Source organism: Mustela putorius, unplaced genomic scaffold, assembly GCF_011764305.1.
Source record: "Mustela putorius furo isolate JIRA1106 unplaced genomic scaffold, ASM1176430v1.1 tig00003834_pilon_pilon_pilon, whole genome shotgun sequence".
Taxonomy (NCBI): Eukaryota; Metazoa; Chordata; class Mammalia; order Carnivora; family Mustelidae; genus Mustela; species Mustela putorius.
The window spans coordinates 26,663,077-26,688,092 of record NW_025421987.1 but is presented as its reverse complement, the minus strand read 5'-3'; the positions used below and the strand labels follow the sequence as shown (position 1 = coordinate 26,688,092).

The window sequence follows — 25,016 nt, the reverse complement described above, 5'->3', positions numbered from 1 at the left end:
CCATTAATAATGAAAATAACAGCGGCAGCAGCTATTGTCACCATACGTTGAGTGACTATGCTCTGTGCCAGGCACGCACCAAGAGTGTTATATCCATGACCTCAAGGAGGACTGCTCTCCCCTCTCTTCTCACATGGCTTCTAGGTGGTCCTCTGCCATTTGGGGTTGTGTTTCTATTTCCTGGATGTCCTTCATGTTCAAGCAAGCAAATGGCACCTGAATAACAACACTGGGTGGTGAGGACTTAAAGACAGGGAAAGAAACACCCTAAGACTAGTTTGCACCAAGACTTTGATCCTAAGAGGCTGCTGAGAAGGGCAGGGGCACCAGGAGTGACCTGTAGGTCAATGGGAAGGCCTGAGCTCCCCAACCTCTTGCTTTTCCCCATTGTTCTCATTTCTGCCCCCAGATCAACACATCACTGAAAGAAAAGAAGGGAAAGACTGGTGCCTGTAGCTGAAGTGTGCAGCTTAATGGCCAGAAACCAGACTTGTCACATGTAATCAAATCATCATAGTGTTGGTGACAGAGTTAAGACAGTTGAAAAAACAGTTGCTATTCCAACTTCCAATTTTCAAGTTATTGTTGGGGCTGGAATTTCTCTCACCTCAAGAGCTTTTACTTTGGAAAATCTCCAAAGCACATTTTTAGCCATATTTGAGTAACTGAAACACGAAAGAAATAGTGATTTTTTTTCTAGGCATATTAAACTCTAACCAGATGCACTTAAAAAAAAACTTTTTGCATGTACACAGCACCTTTTATTCTAGCAGAGAATCATTTTAGTCATTCCTGACCTATATCCACCATAGACTGAAAATACTGTTTAAGAGCCATGGCTGCCCACTGATACATACTTCTATATAGAGAGGAAGTCGAGGACCCTAGTGGCCTTTCTAATTCTCCCTCTCCATTCACACCACTGGGAATCAAAGTCAAGTCAATTGAGGAAACATTTACTGAATCCTTTCTGTGTACCAGGAACAAAGTTCAAGAACAGTGGCCAGAAGGCATAAGCTTCACAAACTTGCAAAGTGAAAATGACATCTAGGATTCTAACAAAAAAGCATTAGGATCTGGACCCTACCTGAATGGTTCACCTGACCCTTTGCTTCTGACAAAAGGCAGTGCTTCTGGCATCTTTTCTTCTACTAATCACCGGGCAATGAAATGATTTGGGCATTTAGGGGAAAAGCAGTGATGAAAAAGTAATGACAAGTTGCCTAGAGTCCATGAAATCCCGGGTCACTACCCAGGGATGACCCCAGAGCAACTGTCTGGCAGAATCTTGCTCAGGCAGTGTTTGTCCCCCAAGTAACCACTCTGATTCCCTCCACTCACTACATAAGAGCCAGAAAGATCTTTTTAGCATGTACATAAAATTATGTAACCCTACAGATTAAAAATCCACAGCAGTTTGCTTTTATACTAACACACCCACTCCCTACCAACCCCCACACCCCTGCTGTGACTGGTCATGCACTTACCCTGCCATCTCCCACTATACCATAGCCACAGTGAAATGCTGGGGTTCCTAAAACATACCAATTCCTTTCTCCCCTCACAGCCTTTATGCTTACTGTTCTCATACCTGGACCACTACTTCTGGTCTAACTCCTTCCCACTACTCAGGTCTCAGCTTAAGTATTACCTTGTCAGGGTTCTCCTCTGACATATAAAGTAGGCCCTTCCTTTCCTCTTTGTTCTCTGCCAATCTGATTTTCTCTTACTTTCTACCCTAGCACTATCACAAACTGTTAACTATCTGATTTATTAACTTCTCTTTATTTGATAAATAGACTTAATCAAATAAATTTAGTATTTGATAAAAAATTTAAAAACAAATTTAAAATAAATTAAAAAAAACTTAAAAAATTTTTTTATGAATAGACCCATAGACTTTAAATTCCAAGATGGCAGGAACCAATAACATTTGCTTTTTAAATAATCATGTTCCTGGGCGCCTGGGTGGCTCAGTGGGTTAAAGCCTCTGCCTTCAACTCAGGTCATGATCCCAGGGTCCTGGGATGAAGCCCCACATTGGGCTCTCTGCTCAGCAGGGAGCCTGCTCCCCCCCCCCCCTGCCTGTCTCTCTGCCTACTTGTGATCCCCTGTCTGTCAAATAAATAAATGAAATCTTTATTTTATTTATTCCCAGCACTCAGGATTCCCAGCACTCAGTGGCTGGCATACAAGAAATAATTGTTGAGTAAATGAATGAATAAAATTGCAAGTAGTAAAATGTATAAAACAACATAAAAGGAACATCCTTTTATTTTATTTTATGATTTTACTACCAATAGATACTATTATACTACCGTAAATGTTGGATTTCTACTAGAGATTTTTCATGTATTTATTTTAACCAGGACCACCCTGACTGAACTTGAGAGGCTTAGAGAATGGAGAACTAACTTATGGCTACAATTAGAAAGCTTCAAAATGACTGTTTTAAAACACAAGGTTTGGCACACAATGCATTTTGAATAGGGGGAGATTAGCTCTTTCTCATTTAAAGATGTTTGTGGTTGAAAGCAGAGTTTCTACTACATATGTAGTATGGTGTTTCTTAAGCAAAATTACAAAAGAACCTTAAAATCAAGTGCCAGAACACTGAGAATGAATACCACAATGTGCTCCTGGGAAGCTATTGTGAAGCTGGTCCCAGCAGAACACTCTAGTCTCCATGGCATTTGGTTCTGACCTGGGATGCCAAACCATGGAGTTGCCTAGAAACTCAGAAGAACCTTGGTGCTAGTCCCTGCTTTCCCAACCCAGCCCAGGGGCTAAATGGGAAGATCTTGAGTCTGTAGGCTGTGTCCTGCCTGGTTGCTGGAGAAACAAGTCTGATAAGCTAACAGCAATCTTTCTCCAATCACCTTCTGATCTGTTCAACTCTTAGGATCAGTCCCCCCCCCCCGCCCCCCGCCCCCTCCACGCTCCGTGGTTTCCTCAGTGTATTTTACTTCTCTGCTAGAATTGTAGCTCTCTGCTCAGCACCTAGTTTATTTGGATGAGGTTCAGCTTCCTTGCACAATTCTCATCTTTCCATGTCTTCTGCTCCCCATTCCACAATTGCTGCTTGGGATTGGCCTCAACCCAGGTAGCTCACTTGGAACCACTTTGTAGATACCTGCTCAGATTATCTCCGCTGTGTTAAAATACCCCATTGTCAGGTATGCCACTGGTCCCCAGGCTGTGGCAGCTTCCCCTATTCTTCATTTCCTACGCTAGGCTGGCCTCTGAGGTCCCAGGATCCTTCATCAGTAAAAGGGCATAGAGGTGACACCTGGGTTCCCTTCAGGGCACAGTGATAACCTTATTTAAACCCAGGGATCACTTTAGGGAAGCTGCTGGCATAGAGTCGTCTCTAAAGCTTTCTGTCAAGTAGAGGGCACCAAGTGGTGTGAAAGTGAAAGCTGAGTCACGAAATTTTCATAAGTAAAACAAGTGGCTAAAATTAGATGCGCTCTGAGTTCCTTTTCAGGTGAAACATTCTAGAGTCCCAGAAAAAGGCCTCTGGTTTCAAATCCTGTGGATTTCCCACTACACCTTCCTGTTTATAATTTTCTGCTAAAATGCCACTGGTGGCTTGTCACTGTCTACATGATCGTTAACATCTAGCATCATAGTATCCAAGGCCCTTCACATTCTGGCCCAAATAAATATTCTCCTTTACACAATACAAAACTGGACACCATACCCCTGTACTCCAGGCATGGGAGCAACTCACCATTGCTGAACCTGTCACGTGCTTTATTGCCAGTGTGCTTATGCTCACATGTCCCCTCCCTAGAATGCCCACCTTCTTACCCTTTCCCTGGCAGAACCAACTACTTCTCCCCCAAGGTGTCCAGTTCAAATAGCCCCACCCCATCTTCACCCTGTGCACCTTCCTTGACCTTCAGTCTAGGAGGACTACGCATTATGTTTAGCCCTTGTTATACTGCTCAGCCGATTAAAATTAGAATTTTGACATGTGCCTCTTCTACTAGACCATGAGTATTTGAAAGACAGAGAAAAGGTAGCATTTTATTTTTGCTTTAGAGTACCAAGACCTAGCACAGTGCACAGCATATCATGTACTCAGGAACTATCTCTTGAAGTGAAGTGAAAATTGTGCTTATGGGCATATATACCTGTCTTTTAGGTTACCAGAGACAACAGTTACAAAGACAAAATTTGAGCTGAAAAATTGAACAAGTTCTCTGCTGATACAATATATCTATACGATGGGCACTTAGTAAGGAAAATGAGACTAGGATGAAATAACGTTTTCAAAGAAATGAAGGGCTGAGAAGGGAGAAAAGCCTCAACTCATGTATTTTCCTGTTCACAAAGGAACTTTCTAGCCAAGCAGAAAACACTGGTCCAATCTGAGGTGTTGTTGGAATTATTTCTTCTCCTCTTCCTCTAGTTTTCAGAGAACCAGTGCCCATTTGGAAAAGTAATATGGACACAAAAGTGAAGAGAGCTATGTAGTGATACACCTCGACAAGGCCATCGAGTGATGACAGCCATGCAAAGAGAAACGCATTACATAATGACATGAAAGCAGGACACTTGAGGAATGTCTTAGAGCTAAAACAGCTGCCACCTGGTATTTGGCATTTGTAAAGTATATGAAGAAATAGCCCCTGGAAACTGAAGAGTACAAATTATTTGCAACAACAAGATTCAGAACTCAAGAACATGTTTTCCCCGTCTTTCTTTCTTTCTTTCTTTCTTTCTTTCTTTCTTTCTTTCTTTCTTTTTTCTTTCTTTCTTTCTTTTTAGAAGTTAACCTATTAGTATCATTTTCACTTTAGAAAAATGTGAAACTCTAAAATATATGCGATTCCAAAAACAATGGCCATAGGTGGGCTTCAGAGGAAGTAAGGGACACCCTTCATTATACTCGTTTTCCTAATCAGACTTGTTTACTTGAAGATACTTTTCTATTTTTGATTATCCAGACTTTTCATTTTTATAGGTAAATCATTAGTTCTATCCTTACAGAACATGAAGGAAAGAAAAATATATGGAAGTTTAAATCCAACCAATTTACTGCTGATAAAAGTCTGTTAGGAAAAGAATTTAAAGATTTAAAGTCCTGGAATTTAAAAGTGACTGATGGCTTTAATATGTGTACTTTTCTTATTTCTTTCCTATTCAGCTTACTGAGATGCTGTTCTAAAGTTGCTTTATTCTAGAGCTGCTTCTTTCCTTTGTCTGTCTCATCAAGGTGTTTGGTGATGTTTCCTCTACCCAATACATGCTTACTGTGTACTGACTGCCAGGGGTGGGGTTATAATGCTGAAAGGTGCATTCTGCACTCCAGGAACACCCAGTCTAGCAAGGGAAAGACAAACTATGTTGCCAATTATGGTAATGTGCATTGAGGGTAAGGTACATTTAAGCCCTGGGAGCAACATGGAAGAACATAATCCACTGGGATGGGGAGAGGATAGTGGGAAGGATGGAACCTGGGATCTGAAGAAAAAGTGAGGCATGCCCAGGAAATACTGTCTCTGATGTCCTGTGATCCAACTCTGCTAAGGAGAACCCATTTCTTTTTACAACTCATAGAAACAGAAAAAATGAATAACAAATCAGTATAAACCTCACCATATTTTTGAGAAGTAGTACTTTACATCTCTGTCAACATCTTGAAGACATCAATAGTAATGACTGTTAGAAGAGTCTAGCAAAAAGTATAGGGTTAGGGCTTCCTGAATCACTTTCTTACTTTCTGGCACAAGAGTTACCAAAAGCCATTTCCTTGAAATATTAAGGGCTGATGGGCTAAAAAGACTGTAGGGCTGATGAAGCAGCCACCAGGGTTGGAAGACTGGTTTCACCCAGGGGCAATAAGCAGATAAGTAAATGGTCTGAGAATAATAGAAACCACGCTATCTCCATTTATAAACATGGAAACTTCTAAACATGAAAAGAATAAAAGCTAAAATACCCCTATGTTAGATTAGAACTGGGGCTATCAATGTGATCTCCTAGTATTTAATACAGAGAGAGGGAGAGAGGGAGGGAGCGAACAGCAGACATGACAACAGGTGTGTGCGTGTCTATTTCCTAGCTCTTTGGGCTTAGAGGACCTAGAAACAATAAGCACACCTAGCCCAGTGAATACACCCAATGCTCAGATCTTGGTTGCTATATGCTGTTTTCCATAATGGACTCAGATCTCCTTGAAGATATGGCTAATTCTGGGTCTGGGTAGAGAAAGTAAAAGATGTATACGGTACATTTTCTTGTGCCAGAAAGTATGAAAGTACTCAGAAAATGATGAGGACTTGTCAAAAGAACACAAACATCCAGCTTGAAGGATCTCCCACTGACCAAATCTGAGATCATTTTGGTATCAAAATAGTGATATTAATGGATTATAGCCCACTGAATAAAACAGAAATCTCTAAGTGCATATTGATATAAATGAATACAAAAATAGGGGGGCAAGGAAAGCTCTTTGTTATAGTAGAAAGTTTAGTTAAGAGCAATATATTTACATATTTTGTGGGAAGTATCTTCCCACAAAATATTTATTCATTACAAACAGAAAAAGTATAACTCAGAGTGGAGATATCTGGCAGACACCACCTTAACCAAGTCGGGTTGGTATGGACATGGTATATCTATTTATGTGTCTTGTGATATGATTATAAGAATATAGCATTGCTTCTGTGGTATTCCTGCCAAAAAGTGCACAAACTTAGCCTTGTAATGAGAAAACATCACACACACCTACATTGAGGAACATTTTACAAAACATACTTTTTTCATATTGTCACATGACAAAATGCAAGGAAGGACCAAAGAACTGCTTGAGATTGAAGGAGAAACATGACAACTAAATGCAACATCATCCTTTCCAAAAGAAAAAAGAATTTTTTCCCCTGTAAAGGACATTAATGAGACATTTGGTGAAAAGCTGAATGAAAACTATGGATTAGAAAGTAATATTGTATCATTGTTAGTTTACTGAATTTGACTGTTATACTGTGGTTATTATAAGAATGAACTCAACTCATTATGCTGCATACCTGACACTAATATATGTCAATTATATCTCAATAAAAGAAAAAAAAACAAGATGTACTTGTCTTTTAGGATAATCACACTGAAGTATATGGATTGATTCAGAAAAAATATATATGCACACATAAACACAAGGGAGGGAGGGGGCGAAGGAAGGAGGAGAGGAAGAAAGCAAATGTGGTAAAATGTTAAAAACTGGAAAATCTGGGTGAAAGTATATGTGAATTCTTTATTATTCTATTATTTTTTCTATAAGTTAGAAATTATTTCAATGTTAAGGTTAAAAATAGTATAGGCGATGGAGTAACTCAAATCCAATTCTGAATTTCCAGTCTGGTATTTACCATCCATGAGACTCTGGGGAAGTTACTTGATTACTTTCAGCTTTGGTCTTTTCATTTGATCACCAGTACAGGACTTACTCAGAGGGATGCTGTGAGGATTAAATAATGCACAGATTCAGTGCCTGAACGGTGGTGGGCTTATCTGGAAGAGGACCTGACACCTAACTGGTGAGGCAACACATGCTTGCTGAATAAATGAACAAGGTCCTTCTTCCTGCCCCTCCTCCTCCAATAGGAAAAAGTAATACCACTTAGAGAAAATTAGTTTCTTCAAATTTTAGTAATGTAAGGTATGAGATTTTTCTTAACACGTGAATAATACAAAACCAAAACTTGGATTAATAATAATAAATAACATCCTACATTTGGATGTTGTATTAGAGCTTCCTCAGCACTTTGCACTCATATCTCATATGACACTGAATGGAACAGGCAGGCATTCAAGTTAAAGTTCAACGTTGCGTTAATAATAGCAAATCTCTACAGTGCCTTGGGTTACAACTGTCAAAGAAGAGGTCATGCCCTTCTTACTTAAATCTCAAACAAGGCTTCATCAGTTCATGGTTGCAGGGTACAAAATGAGGGACAATCTAATGTTCACCTGGGCATTTATTTCTAGATGCTGCCACTGCTGATTGTGGTTCACAGTATATTCAGGGCAGTGACAAGGCAGAGAAAGGGACCCAGGTTGTCCTGGGAGGTTTCTTCTCTCAGCCTAGATGTGCAATATGAATTTGAAATTACCCAAGAGGGTGTTTCAGAGCTGCCTGCCAATGGGTGGTGTCTTCTAATCTTGAGAACAGCTGCTGGGCGCAGGCATGCATACACACACACACACACACACACACACACACAGACACACTCACAGAGCCTATACCTGCCTCTACTTGTCTGTTCTGGGCAGATGGCTCTCAGTTTTTGCCTTGCCTCATCCTGAAGCCCACTTCAGTTAGACCCTTTCTTCTGTGGAGACTGGCAAGCTGTAGGGTGAGGGATTCGGCAAGGCTGCCTGTCTTCAGAGTATGAAGGACACTGCCTGGAGAGGGAAGAGGGTTATATTTTGTGTTTGGGCCCAGTCAGTACTGGGCTCCCCACTGCCTCTCCTTTGCAGAACTGTCAGTGGCCTCTGGTTGCAAACTCTCCGTGGCTTTGTAGCCCACAAAACAAAAACTGAAAGACTGTCCAAAAAGAAAAGAAGAAAACATTGTTGTTGGTCCCTGGATTCCACTATTGGATTTTGGTGGGGATGAGAAGAGGGAACTACTGGGAATAATCAAGTAAAGGTACCTCCTGCACATAAGGTAAGTGTCCCTATCGCTGCTCAGAAGAGACTTCAGGGGTATGTTTCTATCTTATCCAACATCCAGGAGCAGGATCTTCTGGATATTAAACAAGGGAATGCAGTCAATCTTAGGTACAATTAGGAGCTTATGACAGATGATTGACTTTTAGGCTAATGTGAATAAGAGCCACTTGCAAAATAGAGGAACTGTCTTGACAGCAGGTGAGTTTTGCTAAATTGGTAGGTATGAGAGAAAACCAAAATGAAATTTGAAATTGTTATCCTCTAAGAGTAAGACAAATGGTCAAAAATTAAAAAAAAAAATAGGTTTGGGCAAATGACTCTCCTTGTAACAGCTTGCTTTTGTAAACTGCTGTGTATTATCAATATATAACTTTGAGATCATTAAAATGTGATGAAAATGGGAGAAGTATATTGGATTGGAGAGGAGGAATTCTTTTTTCATGGATATAGAGGAAACCAGCATCTCAAGATGGCAACTAGATTGCATTTTTTTCCTTTACTTCCGTTCACATTTTTTTGATGAATGGGGGGGTTGCTGGTGGTGCATAGAACAGAAGGATATTTTTGAGGTATGGTATTTAGAAGATCTTGGGAAATACCTATCAACTCAGCTGGATATGACTGGATATCTATGGGCACATCTCACTGTCGACAGGAAATGATGCCAGATTGTTGCCAAATGATACCACAGAAAGTTCTGCTCACTATACTTGCTCAATGGAAATATTATTCAATGTTTAGGGTAGTTTAGCCTCTGTAGTTTTAAATATAGGAGCCTATTTAGCATAGATAAATGTTCAGCTAAAATGCTTGTGACATAATCTGTTATTCCTTTTCTCTTAATGGTAATTGATGATCACATGTCTTTTCAATGTATGCACAAATCTTGGGAAGATTACAAGAAGCGCAATACAAATATTGCTTGAAACACTTTACCATATTCCATTTATTAAGTTTGTATAAAGGAGGACATAGGGTAGTATGTTACTGGAGAGAATTCTTTCAATTTATGACAATATTCCTATAGCTATAATTGAAAATGCTTTTTCTATGATGAAACTTACCAATATAGCAACCTTCTATCCCTCAAAAACAAATATTCCATGTAAATATATCTCTACTGTTATCAGTTAACATTATTATGAAACTCCAATTACACTTAATTAAAAATCAGCATAAACACTTTAAGAGCTCTTTGCTATTGAATATTTCTAAAGGCAGCAATAATTTTCATGGGCTATTTCCACTTCTTTAAAACAAAGATGTAGAACAATTAAGACAGGTCACTGTGATGAGAGTTTTCCAAATAATTTCCCAAAAGAATGTAGGGTTTGGGTTCTTAAAATAACCAATGCAAAGCTGCACTATAAAAATTCTGGGGAAATAAAAAGTACACTTATTGGCAAAGGTAGCACAATTTTTTAAACAGTCTAGCCTTGTCCATGTGTAATTGTCTTTTTCGCTTAAACTGTCACTGTATCAAAGAATTTGTTAGTCAAGAACTGGTTTTAGTTAGGTGGCATTGCCACTGGAGATGGAAATACTTGTGTTTTCAAACTGATGGTGCATTTAATAGAGCACTATTAAAGGAGACTGCCAAGAGTTGGGCAGGTCCAAGGATGGGAAAAAACAAAAGTAAAGGGCCTTTAAGTCTTTTCTTCAGAATAGAGTCCCATTTTTTGTCACTGAAATACATGCCTCACCTCTCCAATATGTTGCATTAAAAACATTTAAAGAAAACAATGTTAGTTCCTTTTATTTTCCTTAGAATAGAACTAGTGACCATCAGCATGAAATAAGCATTCATGCTGAAAACAGAATATTTTGTTTCATTACAATCAGGGGAAACATTTTCATAGTAAAGGACTTAATTTGTTTGCTCATTTGTTCATTCACTCAGCAAATATTTTGGAGTGCTTACTATGTGCCAGGTCTTACTATGTGTTGGGTTACTGGGGATAGAGCAGTGAATAAGGCAAACATAGTTTTTACATGCCATGGGAATAGGGATCTTCATAGAGGGGCTGATGACTAGAGATCTGAACCTGTATATTATGAATTCTTTTTACCATGGTAAATATTTTATTCTTCATTTCTGATTAAGTTAAGGACCAGAAAACTTTCCTCCCTACTTTAAAAAGGGTATTTAGTGTCTGCAAGACAATTCCAGAGACCAATTTAGCATTAAATAACCAGGTTGGTATACACATTTTAGTAGAAATACTTGAGACTTCTTTGAAGGATGTTGACATTTCTCTTCTAAGCTACAAATGTTAGACATAAAAGGTTCACATAACTGATAAGTGTTTGCTTCTTCAGAACTGGGTTAGACAGGGAGTCTCTAAGGAAGACATCAGAACAAAATCTGTATGATAGCCTCATAGCTATCTGGGGTTCAAATCTGACAGAAGTTCAAGAAATTTCTGTGTAATCTGTTTTTCAGAGACAGTATGTCATTGGAGGCTACATACGAAAGAATGGCAGTACCATGTTTCTCACCCTGAGACTTTTTATGCTCACCTTAATCATAACAACAATGTCATTTTACCCTATGAAGTGTTTTACAGCATTAACAGAATTCAGTTATCACTCAACTTGATCCTATAGTTACCCTGTGTGATAGAAAAGGTGGGTATCATCCCCTGTTCAGCAGATGGAAAAACCAGGTTTTAGACACCTAAGGGATTAGCACAGCTAATTTTCTCTTTAATGCACAGTCTCATAAGTAATTTCTCAAATGAAAGAATGGTAAAAGTCTGAGTTTTCAACATGAGTATTCACAACCCCAAACTCTACTATTTGCAGGTGATAGCAGCCAATTGGAAAGTTTATTGACAGAGGAGAGCTTCAGGACTTCCCCCAACCCGATTCTCTTCTTACCTCTATTTCCCTTCTAGGTACTCACCCCACAGTTCCTTCCTCTGGCTCTTGAAAAATCAGTTTAGCTGCCAAAAGAAATGTAAGCTACTGCTTTCTTCTTTTTAGTACAGGAGCAGTATGTCAGTATATTCACCTACATGCGAATGCAAATGTAACTTTAAACTGCTGGTTAGGGCCACCAGCCCAGCAACATAAAACATCGTCTCATCGGATTATACCAATTATCCACCAATCCAGATTCTGCTTAGGTTAGAAGCATAAGGGGCCCCTTGAGAGAAGCATTTTATCATGGGTAAGAGAGAATATCTCAGGAAAAAATTCTCTATGGGAAAAAACAGTAAACATGGTTAACTGAGAGCTACAGCAAGGTAAACAGAGCTGAAGAGAACAGTCTTAATGAAGAAGGTCTTTCCAATGAATTTTGAGAGAGCACCCTCATCTGCTGGTAACTAAGCTATTGAAAGGTAGCAGTATGTAAGATACCACACATAAGTGTTACTATCTCTTAACAGCTACCACCCATCAAATACACAAGACTTCATTTCTTTCTTACATTTTTCCTGGAATTTATTATATACCTATTTAAGTTTGTTTGGAAACTTTGCTCCTCATGTTTGTGGCTTGGAATGAAATGTCACAGGTCTTCATGGTGGATCTAGGGACAGTCCCTTGACTAGAAAAGTAGAATTCAGGGGATGATAGCAACGTAGATAAAGAAGAGGCTCTTCCTATGCTTCTCCTTAGAGCTGATGCTCCTGGCCCTGGAACAGAAAGTGATAGGGGCAGGTGCCTCTGAACCATGGTAACAAGCTGCCAGGTTGTAAGCAGGGACACCAGCATCTTGGTTTTCAGCTGCTCTGAACATCTTCATGCGAAGCTATTTTAAGAACCTTTTGCATTTGATGAGGGAGCATGTGGGGTTAAGCCTTGTGTTTTCCATTTCAGTTTTAGATCCTAAGCAGGTGCAGTTTGTAGTTCAGAATTGAAAATCGTATTATTTTATTTCCCCCCAACTGTTGGAGGCTATGGAGTCGTGGATCAAACCAGGCCCTGACTTGTGTCTCCTTTAAAGTCTGGACACCTTAATAAGGGGTTAAGGACGGGAAAGTTGAGTAAGACTGAGAAAGGGTCTGTGCTATATGTTGTGCGCTCGCCTATGTGACTTCCCACACACTCTCCCTACAGAACGGAACAATGTGGTCAGGGTCATGAATTCTTAGTTGGTCCTTGTTCCTGTACTTCCCATAACCCACTCCCTGGTTGATTGTTTTGCTAATGGATTTAGCCGGGACTACCTGGCATCAGGAGGTTTGCCTGTAGTTAATGTAAACTTGTTATAGAAATTCGCAGTCATCTGACTAGGTACTGATGTATTACTCCTCCTATTGTGGTCTGCCTTATAAATGCTTGTAAGATGTGGAATAAAATCGGCACTGTTGGACATCATCCTCAGTGTCCCTCCTGCCCCCATCTCTTTGCCTCTTAATTTCTTTTCACTATCTTCTTAACCCTCACATTTCCTGGCCGATTTGTCGCGCCGGCCGCGACACCCAACCAATTAAAAAATAACTTTGTATTAGGGGAGAAAAGCCCGTGATTTAGATAGAGACTTGTTCCTTAAATAAGTTAAATGTGTTAGTACTTGAATTAAAAAATCACTGACCTTTTTCATCATAATTCTTGTTTGGCAAATTTTGGTTAAGATATGAAAGAATAAAATTTATTTGGCTAGAGTTAGAACAATATATAAATATCTGTGATAAGGACCATTAGTGTAACTACATTCTACTTACTATGCTTGTAATATTGCTGACAAGGGTACCATTGTGTATTAGGAACATTTAGGATTGTCTGAACAATATCAAACTGTGATTTACCACTTAACTTTCACAATTAGAGAAAGGTATCCTCTAAGACTCAATCCATTTGCTGAAGATTCACAGAATTAAAACAAAGGCAAAAGCAACACAAAACAAAAATCCTTTTTTCTAAAAATGTTTTTTTTAATTAAATTTAATTCTTTTTCAGTGTTCCAAGATTCACTGTTTATGCACCATACCCAGTGTTCCATGCAATAGTGCCCTCCTTAATTCCCACCACCAGGCTCACCCAACCCCCCCCTTCAAAACTCTTGTATCTGCCAATTCTTCTAAAATTTATACAGATCTTTCCTAGTCTGTTGAAACTTTATCTCTAATGGTCCACCATACATTCTTGCATCAGAACTAGAACTGCCCATTCTTAGTTCAAAAAATACATTTGTGTGGTTCAGGAGATTCAACAAGCAGAGGTGTTAGAATCTGCTGCTTGGATCCAACTCTGGGAACTCTGGGAACATAAAGGATAACCAATTTTCCTGGTGCATCTGGGAGTGGAGAGATCCAAAAATCCAGGACTTTCAGTGCTAAAACCAGTACTATGCTGGGAAAACCAGGGTGGAGAGTGACCCTAAATGGAGGAGAACACACATCTGAAATGACTAAGCTATAGATATTTACTGTTGTAAAGAAATGGAGTATAAAAAACTAAGTGCCCTAATCCTCAGTCTGGCACACTGTACACAAGGCAAACTTCCTGTTTAAGGAGCAACTGGGGCAGCGAGATAGGGGTTTGGTCGCAGGAATGATCTACTTATAAACTTTCACCCTTCCTAACACAAGAGAATATTTGAAAGCACAATAACAGAGCATCATTTTTAACTTGGGAAAGTCAAGTTTCCCAGTGGATTTGCCCAGCTTCCCACTGAAAACAACCCAAACTGAGACTCTGAGATTACAGAGATATCCCATTACATGGGAATGTGGGGCATGAGATGTTTCAGCTCCATTCTTCAAGTTCCCCAAACTACTGGAGGTCTATTCGTGACTTTATTTATCTTGACACCAGCTCAAATTCAGAAGACATGTCCTCATATTTCCTCTCTAAACAAGAAGAGTAAAAATGGCTACCTCTGTGGTCTGAATGTGTCCCCACCAAATCCTTATGTTGAAATCTTATCCCGTAAATGTGGTGGAATTAGAGGTAAAAACTTTGGAAGATGTTTAAGTCATGAGTCCTCATGAATGCCCTTATAAAAAGAGGCCCTAGAGAATACCCTAGCCCCTTCTACTTTGTGAGAAAATGAGAATTCGTTGACCCAGAAGAGGGCCCTCAACTGACCACCCTGATCTCAAACTACTACTACTTCTTCTTCTTTTTCTTTCTTTCTTTTTTTTTTTAGAGGGAGAGAGAGAAAATGAGTTGGGGCGGAGGGGCAGTGGGAGAGGAAGACACAGATTCCCCACCGAGCAGGGAGCCCAATGTGGGCCTCCATTCCAGGACCCTGGGATCATGACCTGAGCTGAGGGCAGTCACTTTACTGACTGAGCTACCCAGGTGCCCCTTAAACTTCTAATCCTCAGAACTCTGAAAAGTAAATTTCTGCTATTTATAAGCTGTTCAATCTGTGCCTAAGCTATAGCTAAGGCAGTTACCAACATTTTGAAGGGTGGGTATGGGTAAAGAAGTTACTAAGGACTCTATCTTGGATTTGGAGGGGTGGTGGTGGTCATAATGAAACATATTTGTAGATGCAGACTGCAGTGTATCTCTTTCCTCAATGATTCTTGAATTTGATGCTAATATAACTTAACAACTAACTGACATATCACTAATCTTAAAATGTTAAGCAACAATATTAACAGTGGTTTCATTTGTAATTGCCAAAAACGGAGAACAATCCAAATATCCATCTAGTGAATTAATAAATTTTCCATTATATAGTATACTCATACAATGAATTACTACTCAGCAAAATTAAGTAAACATACAACAATATAAATGGACTTCAGATGCATTATGCTAAGTAAAAGAACTCAGACCCAAAAAGGTAAATAATGAATGAATCCATTTACATAACAGTGTAGAAAAGGAAAAACTGAAGAGACATAAAGCAGATCAGTGGTTACTACTGGACCTCAGGGGAGGGGCTGACTCAGAAAGGGGTGAGAGAAAACGTTTTGGGGTGACAGAACTGTTCAATGTCTTAACTATAACATCATTGTATGGAGTTGTCAAAATTTGCAGAACTGTACACTATAAAGCGTGGATTTTACTTCATATAAATCATACCTTAATAAAATAAATGAAAAAAAGAGGTTAGGGATCACCATCTGTGTGGCTCTATATTAAAGCCTTTTACTCTAAACTTCAAGCAGCATACTGTTCTTTGATGTTATGTATTGGAATTCTTGTAGGTTTTCAGTGGTGGGGGAAAAAAAAAAGAAAGAAATTACAGAGTACTGAAATAAAGGAAAAGGAATCCCTCTAAAATAACTGATCCAGTCTACCCTCCTCATTTTACAGATAAAAATGGAGGCCTGAGAAAGTTTTCCCAAGGTCTCAGAACTAGTTAGAGGCAGAGGCATATGCTTGCTTTCAAGAGATAGTAAACAAGTATCAACCTACACAAATTCAATGCACTACTCTTGTGTAACACAGACTGTTAAAATTGTACTGTCTAATAAAGAAAGCCATAGAGCAAAAAACCACTGTAAAATATTTCAAGTAGCTGTCTTCCAAATGTGTCGAGAAATTGGCCAAAGACTGCTGGCTTCTGACAAATATGCAATTACAAGGGAGTATCAGCTGATGGTAACAGTCAGTAGACATTATTGCATGTCCTATATCTGCCAAAAATGACAGTCACCACTGCTGCCACTACTACCACTACCACTTACACCCAGTATGGAGGGGAATCACAAAAACAAAAGATGACCCAGGCCATGTTTGGTAAGGACACACATGTATTCATTGGTTTACTTATTTATGTAACAAACAAATGCTGCGCAACTTCCTGGATCCTACAATCTAATGTTGATCTTGGAATTATAGTAGCAACTAGATAAGCAGCAATACCCAAACAATAGAACAAAGTAAGGGATGTCCGAATGGAGTACATCATTACCAAACAGAACACCATTTACAACTAAACCTATAAACAGATGTGTTCATTATCATTATACATAATGCCTATGAGTGTGGATTTTCCCAGATGGCATCATGGCTCTTAATTCCAGTTCCGTGTGATCTTCGACAAGTTACTTAAATTCTCAAGGCCTTAAGTTTCCTTAATCATAAAATGGAGTTACTAACTATACTTGCCTTGTTGGGTACACTAAATGAGAAATCTAAAGTATTAAGTACAGTTAGTGTCACACAGTAAGTGTTGATAATCAGGAGCTATTATCATCATTATTATTATTAACATAGAAAACACACCATAGCGTTATACATGGTATTAGTGTTCTAACAAAATTTAGTCTTGAAAATGTGGTATGCCAGGTCCTCCTGGGAAACTGATAAATGCCACAAGGACCCAGAAAACACACGAAACTTGGGATTCCCTATTTTAAGAGGTCTTCTAGACCATATCTTGAAACCCAGGGAACTAGCATTTAAATAAAGTGTTTTCTTCAGGACCCTAAGAATCACTGCTCTAGACACTTCATTTCACATGCACAGACAGTATGAATTTAAAATACCAAATTTTGTGCTTTTGGCACTTAAAAAATAAACCCAGAAAGCTGATTATTAAAAGCAAACTATAAATTTCCTTGATCTATGTTACAGAAGTAACTCCTTTCCCTGAGATTTCCTAGCCATTAGCAAGTAACTATTTTTTATTTTCAATTCTCTTGCTCTTTCTGCCCATAAAATTTAAATCATGTATGGAAGTTCCATATGCAAAATGTGATAATTTATGGGCCTACAGGCCAAAAGATTCTGAGGAGACAATGAAATTCCTAAATGTGTGCAAATTATTCCAGAATGGGAAATGACTCTTCCTGTGTAGCAGTAATTATGTAACACTACCTTGGGAGAATGTTAACATGTATTAAATGTATTAATGTATTAAATTACTCCTTTTAAAATGAGGGACTTCTAGGGGTTTTATTCGTTTTTTCCTAATTTGGAAAGAAAGCATTTGTAAACACAAAACAACAAGTTTTACTATCCTATTGTTAAGTGGGTAGGTCAAGTTTCAGAAAGACTGTACTAATGCATTAAAAGCCCGCCAAATGGAAGTAGAAGGAAGGCTCCAGTTCAAACCATTACACAATTGTGGATCTAGCACCCTTAAAGTTAAGCAAAGTGACTAGGAAATTCCACCACCAAGAAAGTGCCAAGAGGCAATAATGCCTACTGAAGGGAGAAAAACTTCAGTTTACCTCAAATTCACACGCACTTAGTAATTTTCCCAGATGGTATTATAAAACTGCAATCATGACCTAAATAATCTAGTTATTTTGGCACATGACTTTATTATTATGTTCCTTTCCACATCTGGATAGTTCATTTGTACAAGGAAGGCAATTTTGGTTGAAAAGAGAACTCAAAAGGTCCAGCTAGGTCTAGTGGAACTAATCTATGTATAAACAAGGATTTTTTTTAACAGTATGGAAGAACATAAAGATTTTCACCTGTACGTCAAGCATTAAAACAGTAGTTCAGTTTGAATTGGTAGCTACAAATTTACATTTCTTGGCTCTGTCACAAAACTGACAAGGATCTTATGCTTTTAGAGTTAGATCAGATACATGTTAGTGGCAAAATGCCAGTTGCCATTTTTTGGGGCTTCTGTATTTCTACCCTTTGCCCTAGTGACCAGAAGATTGTTCTTAGAGTTTCCTTTAGCACATTTATGCTATCTTACTAACTTTCAGTAGCTTTTATTCTTTTTAAGCAGCAAAATGACCTCTGGTATTTAGTATTTTCCAAACATGTGAAAACATACTATAGGAATCCGAGTACTGGTTAGATTAGTGGAACAATCAGACACCACTTGAGTGAATTCAATGGGCTTTAAAACATCTGAAGGATTCCAAAAGTAGCTTTCAGGAAGGTGAGGAAGGTAACCACCATAACCCAGCAGAGGCAAGGGAGCAAGCTTCTGGATCCTAAAACTTTCACCAGGGAAACACTATTACAGAAGACAATGCCCACACATGAAGGCAGATCTCCTTTTCCAACTAAGAAGCATTCTCCAGCTCTCAACAATTATTTGGGTAAAGAACCAGAGAGGGGTTTATTGGTACAGTCTTTCACCACATGGCTCTAGATGCTCTGCCACCATTTGTTCTATTTCTGCTAGAGACCTTCTTGCTACTGAAGGCACATGCTATCTTGCATAATTCTGAGATTAATAAATCTGGCCAGATGGGAGGGTTGTTGGAACAGATACAGATTAGCCAACATGCAGAATGGGTGCAGGCTAGTGGCCTAGAGGAAGACTGAGCTTCCACAAAGTCTGACATCATCATCTGCTAGTGTATATCCTTGGGGATGTTCCATAGTCTGGAAGCCTGTACTTCTGCTTGTAATGGTATCCTGATTGTACAAACTTGTTTCTGTGTCTTTTAGATGAGTCCACCTCTTGTGATTTGCTGAAGTGGTATCTAGGTCTGACTGTTCCATCAATCCAGGCTGTCCTCTGACAGAATTTCATATTTTCTGTATATCATATGTATAGCACACATATTTATCTAATCAAAATCCAGAGGAGGTATATTCTGACTGCCTTGGTTTTTTATTTTCTAGACTCCCATGCACAACTCTATCTAAACCAATAAAATGTATCTGATGGCAAGAAGCTATGTAGAATGAGTAGCTTCCAAGATGGTTTTAAGAAACAGTGAGAAGGGGCGCCTGGGTGGCTCAGTGGGTTAAGCCGCTGCCTTCAGCTCAGGTCATGATCTCAGAGTCCTGGGATCGAGTCCCGCATCGGGCTCTCTGCTCAGCGGAGAGCCTGCTTCCCTCTCTCTCTCTGCCTGCCTCTCCATCTACTTGTGATTTCTCTCTGTCAAATAAATAAATAAAATCTTAAAAAAAAAATAAACAGTGAGAAGAGGAAGCTCATTGATAAAAAGGGTTTTGTTTAAGATCACAGGTGCCTTTGGCTAATTTTCCTTTACTATCTATGTAAGTAATAAACTGTCTAAAAAAAAAAAAAAGGGTTTTGCTTGGTGGAAGGAGAGATTACAAGCCATTTTCAGAAGCTTAATTGCATCCTAGGAGGTTGAAAACCTGAGTAGGAGGTATGCCATGAGGAGAAAGGAGAGTGAGAACAGTAGTAAGTATGGGTTTGCTGAAAAGGGAAGTAATCTTCTGAAACATCTCCTGGGATTCCATCACCTTGACCTTGTAGTTGCTTTTCATTTCTGCTTTCCAAACTACCTTTGTATAAGGATTAATGACCTTCCCTCAGCCCATTAATTCAGACTATCATTAATCTCCAGGAAATACTTGTCAGTACTGCTTAAAGGGTACATGAGAAATGTCATGTTTTAGGTTAAAAATGGTTAATCTTACAGCCCTTTAACTGCCCTTTTCAATGATTAGAGTCTACTTGGAATTCCCTTTGTTCCAGAATTAGTTAACATTTTAATCACAGTATTACATATAAGCTATGAAGTTGTCTGACTGAAATTGCAATTGATCTGAAAGAAATGCCTTCCTGGAGCACAAACTGAATTTTTAAAAAGCATGTGTCAATTCCTATAATACATATGTGTATCATGTACTTGGAAACTGAATGTTGCTTCCTTAAAATCAATATTATTGGTCAGCTTCAATTATAGGCTATTTCAGTTTTGATCTTTGGTAGGCAAATACATTATCTACTAACTCAGCTTTGTCAAAAGGCTAGAAAAACTAGCATAGGCATAAAAAACAGACATAGGCATAAATACTTGTATGCTTTTAGAGTACTGTTTCTGAGACTTCTACACTTCTTGTTAGGTGTTCATGTTAACATTGCCAAGACAAGGTTAAAAGTACAATAGCTAGAGCCAGCTATAGTAGAAGAAACAACTCAAAAATGACGTTTATTATAAATGTAAATTGTATCATGAGAAGACAGTTAGGTAAAGGCAGATATTTTAAAAGAAAAAAATAGAATGGAAAGCACAGGTAGGGGTGCTTTGGGTGGCTCAGTGGATTAAGTGTTGAACTCTTGATTCCGGTTCAGGTTATGATCTCAGGGTTGTGAGATCAAGCCCCATGCTGGCCCCATGCCCATCAAAGTTTGTTTGAGTTTCTTTCCTTTCCACCCTACCCCATTTGCATTCTCTCTCTCTTTTGCTCTCTCAATTAAATAAATAAATAAGTAAATAAATAAAATCTTCAGAAAAAAAATAAAAGCACAGGTAAGGTTTTGGCTGTTACAGAGAGAAGTGACTATAAAGGTATGAAATATGGAAGTGAAGAACAAGGAGGGATAAACGTAGGCAATGAATAAGGTATACTAAAAACGGTGGCACTCAGTTGATCAGTCTCTGGGGTAAGGGAAAATAACAGTGGGGACTGTTTTCATCCTCACTTTTCCTGAATTTCTCTTCTACTTGAAGAGAGCCAACAAACTGAGGGCATTGGTGTAAATCACCAAAGCAACAGGGCTAAATTTACTGCTACTCCTGAAAAATGGTAAGAGAACCTCAACCCTAATCTTTGGATTCCTAGGCTTTGCAAAAGCAAGCCTTAGCCAGCCAGCACAGCTCTGGATTCTTCTCTGCCTTCATCACTGTCCTCTGGGTCTTGCTAAGACAGGCCTGTGCTCCAAACCATTGTTCTTTAAACAAAGCTGTAAACTGCTAACAGTTTTGTTTAAAAGTTTGTAAAATGGTAACCACATTGCTACATCTCTCTGGAGTATCTCAAACAATATGTGGTTCAAATTTCTTGTTTCAGAAAAAAAAAAGAATATAAGAGTTCCTTAATAAACAAAGGCAACCAATGTAGTTAGTAAGCTTTGTGTGACCACAGCTATGTCATCTTGGTCTTCTATTTCTTACTTCAGGCAGAGGTCAGAGTGAGCCATTTAGTGAAGGGACATCCAACCAGTCCATCTGGATGCTCTGTCTGAGCCATTTTCTATGTAGACCTCACCCTGCAACTTGGCATGACTGATGGTGGTGGGTAGGTAGAGAGAGCTACCTTCACTATAGGCTGCTCTCTCCAACCCAAACACACATAGACAGTACTTAGCTTCATTTCTGGGAAATGAGATGTCACCTCTCCTCAGAGGATGACTAGGAGTGCAAATCTGGTGACCTGGTCTCTGGATCTACAAGCAAGTAAGGTGTGAAAATGGACAATTCTATTAATTGAAAATTTCTGCACTAAGGCAGCTGATTAAACAAGCTACTGGGAATCTTGGCAGGGCTGTCCATGCTCCATAGGGGTTGATCTTCATATAAAGATAAGCTTTTCCACTGATAATATCTCCAACACACAGGGTTCAAAAACTCTTTTCTTTAGGGAAGAAGAAACAGGTTCATCTTAATGCAATAATTTATTTGAAGAAACATGCTTATTGTAAAGACAGGCCAAACCCAAATGTTTTCATGTTTATATTTCCCAGGGAGAAGTCTGTAATAGCCTCTGAAAGTGACCACTGTAGGGTTTCTAACACAGTCCATGCTAATAGTCAACATGTACGTTCCTATCCTTCACTATCCAAGCCTCCTTTCTTTTTTTTTTTTTAATAATTTTTAATTTTTAAATTAACATATAATATATTATTAGCCCCAGGGGTACAGGTCTGTGAATTGCCAGGTTTACACACTTCATAGCATTCACCACAGCACACACCTTCCCCAATGTCCATAACCCGACCACACTGGCCCCCTCCACCCCCCACAACCCTGTTTGTTTTGTGAGATTAAGAGTCTCTTATGGTTTGTCTCCCTCCCAATCCCATCTTGTTTCATTTATTCTTTTCCTACCCCTGAAACCCCCCACGTTGCCTCTCAACTTCCTCATATCAGGGAGCTCATATGATAATTGTCTTTCTCTGACTGAGTTATTTTGCTAAGCATAATACCCTCTAGTTCCATCCACATCATCACAAAGGGCAAGATTTCATGTCTTTTGATGCCAAGCCTCCTTTCTGCTCCATGCTCACAATGATTGCTGTTACCTGCCCAATCATTACTTCCAATTTTCCAAGAAGAACCAGACTCAAGATTTGAGTAACAAACCCCTAAAGACTACAGAGAGGGACCCATATTTATGTAGATTTTACAAAAATAAAATGGCTATCATGTCACTGGTTTTATTCCATGCTAATACCTGTGTAGTAGTCCCAAAGGAGAAACAGCAGCCTTCAGAATGGAGCTGTTCTGCTCAGGACTGAGAGTACTACATGTGTCTTCTGGGGACCTCTTGCTGCCATTCTGAGCTGAGGAATCTTCACCATCTGAGGAGGCCACTCTTAAAGGGCCACTCACTTTGCTTATGTCATGAGACGTCTCATCACCATTTTCCTTTCAGATGCTCCTGGCCTGGGCACCTGGGTGGCTTAGGTGGTTAAACATCTGACTCTTGATTCAGCTCAGGGTCATGAGATCGAGCCCTGGCATCAGGCTCTGTGCTCAACATAGAGTTTGTTTGGGATTCTCTCTCCCACACCTTCTGCCCCTCCCCTGCTCTCTCTAAACAAATAAATTAAAAAAAAAAAAAAAAAAAAGAAGACTGCTGGCCTAGGATCACAGAGTACACAGGAATATATAAAAGCCGTGGGAGGTATTTCACAAAATCTTAATCTACGCACCCTTGTTCATTTGGTTGGCTGAACATTTTTATAGCATATAGCATCCCACCCATCAATCACCACACATTTTCCTCCTCCACTGGTACCCACACAGCCATGAGCAGAAGCATTAACATTGCTTCTTCCTCTGAACTACCTTTGCCAATTATTCTGATCTGGCAGAACTGGGAGGTAGATGGAAAGGCTATTTTTGATGAGATAGCTTAACAACATTCCCCAAACAAAGTATTTCTCCCACATATTCAAAACATTAAAAAACATTAAAAAAATTTTTTTAAATTTATCTGAGAGAGTGAATATGGGGAGGGGCGGGGAAGGGAAGGAAGGGACAGAGAGACAAGCAGACTCCCTGTTGAGCACAAAGCCCGAGTCTCAGCCAGATCCCAGGACCCTGAGATCATGACCTGAGCAGAAGTCAGACCCTTAACCGAGCCACCAAGGTGCCCCTAAAACAATTTTAAAATGCTTTAGTCTCTGATCCCAGAAAAAAGGAGAAGATTGGCTTTGCAAAGTGATGTCTTTGGTAGCCAAGTAAAGAAATAACAAATTCAGAGGAATCGTAATGTCCTTGGACTACGCAGAACACTGAATAGCTACTGAAGGCAAAGCATTCTGGGGGATCCAGAATGTAATCAGTACTCTCCTTGCCCTTGAGGTATTAACAGTTTAGTAGAGGTAGGAAAAACATAAAAATTATTATACAGTGCAGAATATGGGAAAGTGTCATGAGAGAGGTACAGATAAAGTGCTGACAGGGTTCAAAGGGAAAACAGAATTCCTATCTGCAGAGATGCAGAAATCACAGTTACAGCAAGGATCCAATTTTTACAAGCATCCTATACAAACTGAAGGCTTTTAAGGCTATTTCCCCTTCTTTTTTCTTTATTATCCTTTCTGAGGACATTTATTTATTCTCTTACTGCCCCAATCACTGATGTGATAGACTGGATCAGATGGCACATGTGTTACTTTGAAGGTCATATTTATTTTTAAGGCAATCAAGAATTCCAGGGGAAGCACTTTAGTGAAAGCAAGGCTGTGAGAGTCATGGTTTTTCTTCAGCTGCTCACCCTCTGTCTTTTCTTTGCTTCTCCTAATCTAATCCCCTTTGAGGCCACACTTACCAGAGGCAGAGCTGGACTACTTCTCTCCTGGAGAATCAGAGCTTGCTTCCAGAAAAGTCTCTGGTCCTGACCTGTGCCCACAGTCGACACACTACCTCTCTGCATGGGCTATGGGGAGTTGCCATTTCATCTGTAACATTAAGTGTTCCTTTGTAAAGGAAATGGGACATTAGCTGTGCCTGGATGGCAAAAATATTTCCTTTCTCAGTCTCTGTTATAAAGCTGTCTTGGACAGTAACTGGTAAACCACCACCTATTTTTTTCACTACAGTCCAATGAAAATTCCAATTTGTACCACATAGCTCCAGATGTCCCCAAGTACAAAGTGGCCACTGGGTCCCACCCAGTGGTCCCACGCAGCATGCAAGTGAGGCCAGTGTCAGCCCACACTTCCTTCTCTGCTCTCTACTACCTGTGCTGAAAGACTGACTACAGACATCTCAGGAAGCTAAGCCTCTTCAGAACAACACCCCCAACCCACCCCTTCACAGCAGTGCTCTACCTAAACCTGCAGCCAGAAGACTGCTAAGCTCGGCAGGTCTAAGACTGCACTAGAGGTCTAAGCAACTCCAGTTCTCATAGCCCTGGAATTCTCATCCACCAGTAAAAACACAAGCATCTCTGGTTAATAGTGTTTTCTTCTACTATGTTTCCATTCCCATTTAGTGCTGCTTCCTTCCTTGGGTTCTTGTCATCCTCTCTGACTTCCCTCCAAATCCTTTCCGTAGTGCTCTCTCTGA

General features: G+C 39.5%; 2 protein-coding genes across 3 annotated transcripts in view; one reads left to right on the top strand and one right to left on the bottom strand.

The window, feature by feature from the left end:
- The window catches only part of CMSS1 (cms1 ribosomal small subunit homolog), a 383,251-nt gene that overhangs the window by 60,880 nt on the left and 297,355 nt on the right, over positions 1–25,016 (bottom strand). The window lies entirely within an intron of this gene.
- The window catches only part of FILIP1L (filamin A interacting protein 1 like), a 307,303-nt gene continuing 290,529 nt past the window's right edge, over positions 8,243–25,016 (top strand). Inside the window, exon 1 of the mRNA XM_045088258.1 lies at positions 8,243–8,677. The gene's annotated coding sequence lies outside the window, so the exon portion shown is untranslated. The remainder of the gene's footprint in view (positions 8,678–25,016) is intronic.